The 4,662-nt window shown below is 31.6% G+C and overlaps 1 long non-coding RNA gene across 2 annotated transcripts; it reads left to right on the top strand.

Moving 5' to 3' along the window:
• Nucleotides 735–4,662, top strand: LOC104766596. Of its 2 annotated transcripts, XR_764074.1 has the most exons (5): nt 735–1,006; nt 1,123–1,210; nt 1,306–1,611; nt 3,915–3,982; nt 4,389–4,662. It is a non-coding gene; the product is annotated as an uncharacterized LOC104766596 (long non-coding RNA). The 2 variants fall into 2 exon arrangements; XR_764075.1 differs by lacking the exon at nt 1,123–1,210.

Below are 4,662 nucleotides of genomic sequence, written 5' to 3'. Positions count from 1 at the left end.
TCTTTTAAGTTTTAAGAATAATACTTGGCTTTGTTACCAAGTTTTCTTAACCTATATAAACTCACTAGGACCCGATCTGCGCTATAGCACGGGAGAATATTTTAATGTTATTAAAACGAAATTTAATTTAGAAGATGTTATAGTATCTGTATATTATATTGTCTATGTTTTTCGTATTTGCCACTATTTTTTTAAGAAATAATAAATTTAAACAAAACTTTCTTTGTGAGCCTTTCAGATTTTGTATACCATTTGTTTAAAAGGATGGTATACAATTAAAAGGAACAAAGATGGTAATAAACAGAAACATGGGATAAGATATAAATAGAATGAAATTACATTTTACTTAACACGTGGTTGTGGAAACACGATTATTGAAATATTATTTCTCATGTTTGTCTTTATGTAAACGAAGTTGTACATAATAGTAATATGTATTTATTTTTTACGCATCGTATACATATGAAATGTATTCGCCAATGTTCTCACCATAGTTTGTACAATTACTTTTACGTTATGTCTTTTAAATGTGGTTCTGTAGAATGTATTCAAATTTCTGAGTAATTGAATTGGGCTGTATTTTAAATTGGTCCACCTACAATATTGGGTATGTGTTTAACTTTTTTAAAATTTCTGATTTGGGTTTCGATGGCCTTCTATTAAAGTTTTCTCTTACAGCTGTCTTATTATTTCGAAAGTTAAAGGTTTGTTAAACTTTTATTGTACCCAATTTCTCATATTCCATCGTTTCATCTCCATTTTCGATTCGATCCCTCTTTTCATTTCCATCTTGTCATGATGTTTACAGAGAACAGGGTAAATCCAAATTCAGTACTTCTTCAATTCACCAAATCTTGAAGAGGAAACTATAAAATCGAAAAAGGAGAGAAGCTCCGATTAGTCGAATCAATTGGGTTTTATCTATGGAGATGAGAGTGATATCAATCGGATGATCCTGTTTTGACCCATGATTTTAGCTAGCCGATTCATCAACTCAATTGAATTGGTATGTTGCTAATTGATTCTTTATATTTTCTAGATTTTACATGTCTATACTCTTTCTGTACGGTCCTATATCTCCAAATCAGTTTTCGTAAGCATAATTGCTAATTTTTAAAATAGGATATATCATTACCAACCGAAGAAGTACATGTGAAAGCCTATACATACAAACCGAAGCATATATATATATGAAGACATCATAATATCCGTAAGATAAGTAGTTTAAACATCACAAACATGTTAGATTGTTGTATTGGGGAAAATATATCCTTACTGCTTAATTTCTTTTGCCATTAACTACAGGAGAAGAAATGAGATGTACTTTCCTGTAGCCCAGGTTATTACAATAGAGTAGAAGGACATGAAGCCATTAACAGTAAGCTTTATTTCTAAAGTTTTTATTCTTTGGTTTTAGATTCCGAACTTTCTGAACTGTGAACTCTTCATTACTATAGAAGTTTATAGTTAATGTGCAAACTGGGAAAAAATTGCAATATACTGACCAGTTATATTTTTCTTTTTGATTCAATATGAGGACATGGTTTAACGTTTTTTGGCGGACGAGTTATTGATAAGAGAGGATAAGGTTTAGCAGAGGAAAAATTGAAGGTATGTCCTAATCTGTCTGTTTATTAATAATTCTTTTCATATACTTGTTGTTCCTTTAATTGCTTGAAAATGATAGATTAGTATGTGTGTTTTTAAAATTATAACTAAATCAATAAGAACTTATTCTTTGTCATTTTTTTGAAACTTGAAAATGATCACAAAACATAGGAATAGGGAAAGTAATTGAAACGAACAAAAAATTAAAAGCAACATAAAAAAACAAATACTTCATTCTTCTAGTAATCATGCTTCCTTGTATGATGGATATACAACTCCATCATAAGTCCTCAGATCTTCGTCACTTATTGGTCCTTTAAGAAAACGGAACAGAAGTTTTAGGGATAAATTACCAGTAAACTTACTTGAAATATAAGTTGTTCTTCGACTGTTGAATGATCTCTTTCTTCGTTCGAAGCATTTTCCTTTAGGGTTCCAAGTAAAAAACTGAGGTATCTCCTCAAAAGTCAGTTGTCTTGCAACTTCACAATTAAGGTTAAGATCGAACCAAGCCTTAAGTACTGGATCTCTAATATTTTTTTCCGTTCCCATCTTTGTGATGTTTTTAATGGAAAAGGTTTTTTTGCTATAGGCGACGTTTTTGCTCTTTGTGGCTAAGTATGAAGTAGGCAACTTATATAGGAGGTGAATTTTAGGGTTTTTTGGTTGTAAATATATCTTAATTGATCTCATTTACGCTCAGTTCTACATCTTCGTACAGAATATTCTATAATATCACGCTCTGGCATTTCTTTAACAAAATCACCCGGTATGAGAGCAGCTATTTCTGAAACTGTTGGGTTAGCGTAATTCCTACCATCTAAACCAACACGATCACTAACTATCCTCATATGAAATGTGTCCTCTGTATTATTAGCAAACCTATCTCTAGCTGCCCTGAAATGTGCTACATAAGGATTAACTTCGTCCAACGTTTTAATTAGTGGCTCTATTATATCCTTTCTCAAGTTTTTCTTCCCTACTGTTGTATCTCTGTTCTATGATCTGCTGCAAAACCAGAATGGTGAAAAGTAACCGCATTATTTTAAAGTGATGAACATAACTTTCTCTTTTAGTTTTGTTTTAGTCCATACCTGAGAATTGTTTCTCTATTTGATACTTCGTTTTCTGTATCTACGATGTATAGCTGTGAGAAATTTGCATAATCATTCTCTTTCGGCTTCATACTTCCAATAAGATGGTAATTAGCTCCTTGTAGCTGGAACATATTTGGTCCATTTCCTTGATGTATAGCTCTATCTACTTTTCCTCCTAGAGACATCATTGAGAAACCATTTCATAACCTCTACTATTGTTTTGAAAATGTCTGCTCATACTGTCTGTACCAGTAAACAACTTTTTAATAAAATGCGGAGGTTCTTTGAAAACTGGTAGTTTTACGGTTCCTTGTAGACAACATAGAGAGAATTTAGGATTATTGGTGTTTCTCCTCTTGTTAAGCCTCTCATCATACCACAACAATGCACCACAGTACTGACACGTATGATCTAGGTCACCATGATCTAAATACTCTGAAAGTTTAAAATATATGAATAGATAAGCTTAAGAAATAAAAATCATAGTCATTTAGTCACATAATTTCGATAGTACCTATTGTGTTGGATTATTTTTGTAGTAGTTCTGCCTTTTCTTGTATCAAGTGTGGTTTCCGTAATTATTTCATGTCCATCAGTTACGTTAAATCCTTCATCATCAGATAAATTTAGCTCCACTGGGATATCTTCATCGCTGCTAGTAAAATAATATGACTGCTCCTCTTCATAAATAGTCTCTTCTGTGATTTCAAATATAGATGATCATTAATTAGACAACATATAATGAGGGACATTCTTGTTAATCAAGTTAAAAGTATACCGTCTGATGAGGGACATGATTTAATGATGTATGAGCTGATATTGTAGGAGACCGATTATATATATGTCGAGAATAATCATCTTTATCTGTAGAAGTTGCAACCACTCAAATAAAGAACATTTGAAAATACATTTAATTTAGGTAGATGTTTTAAACTGGAAGACTCACAATTGACTTTCCAAACTGTGGTTTCTTAACAGTTGCATGAATCAGGGTACCCTATTTAACAAAGTGAAAGATATTTAACTTCAAAACACTAACCATAGATAACAGTACATTTGAATTGTAAATTATAATAAAGAGTTAGGTAAGCTTACTGAAATATCCGATAGAACCATTTTAACTCCGGAGTAGACAGTGTTATGCTTCCTAGAATGAATGATTTTCACTTGAATTCTCTATCCTGTTCTGAATGGCTTAATGGACTGCAGATCTGTGATAGACACGGGAGCGGCAGCCATTGGAGAAGGTTTGATAGCTTACTCTGAAAGTAAAGAAGGTATGGTGATTTTTGATTCGATAAGTATCATCGTATTTATAGGAATCTCCATTAGGTATCATTTGATAGTATATTCGTGGAATGTGGGATAAAAATCTTAGTAGTTAATTAGGTAATATATTTTTAACAATGATGATAAATTTTCTTGGTGCACTTAAGGATTCAAAATTAATAGGTAATATAGATTAGGAATGAAAAAGGTAACTCAAAATACGGTTTGGTAAGATTTTGGAATAGTCCTAGAAGATTGATATCTGTCTAATTAATTTTATTTGAATATCGTAATCAATGTATTAGAAGATTGATATCAATCAATTGAATACCAAAGTTTCTCTCTTTAATGATATCTTAGATAATCTTAGATAATCTAATGTGAACTTATCGAAAATCATTCTCTATTTTGCAGGCTTTTTTCCGGAGGCCCAAAATAGCCCATCGGTACGTGAGGGAAGGTTTAAATAGAAGTTCCTCAATAATTCCTATCCGGATATCCAATTCTGAATTTTTGGGTAATTTTTAATTTTAAACCCGATCCAATATGTTTAAAAGTCACCTTTAACTTTAATGATATGTCTTAAGACAAAATTGGACAGGGGTATTTTCGGGCTATGAGAAAGTTGTACTTCTCTTTTACTAATATAGGGATGTAAGAGTAAAGAAATAATAAAATCTAACTTTTT

This window comes from Camelina sativa, chromosome 19 (assembly GCF_000633955.1).
Source record: "Camelina sativa cultivar DH55 chromosome 19, Cs, whole genome shotgun sequence".
Lineage (NCBI taxonomy): Eukaryota > Viridiplantae > Streptophyta > Magnoliopsida > Brassicales > Brassicaceae > Camelina > Camelina sativa.
This window is presented reverse-complemented; position numbering and strand designations above follow the sequence as displayed.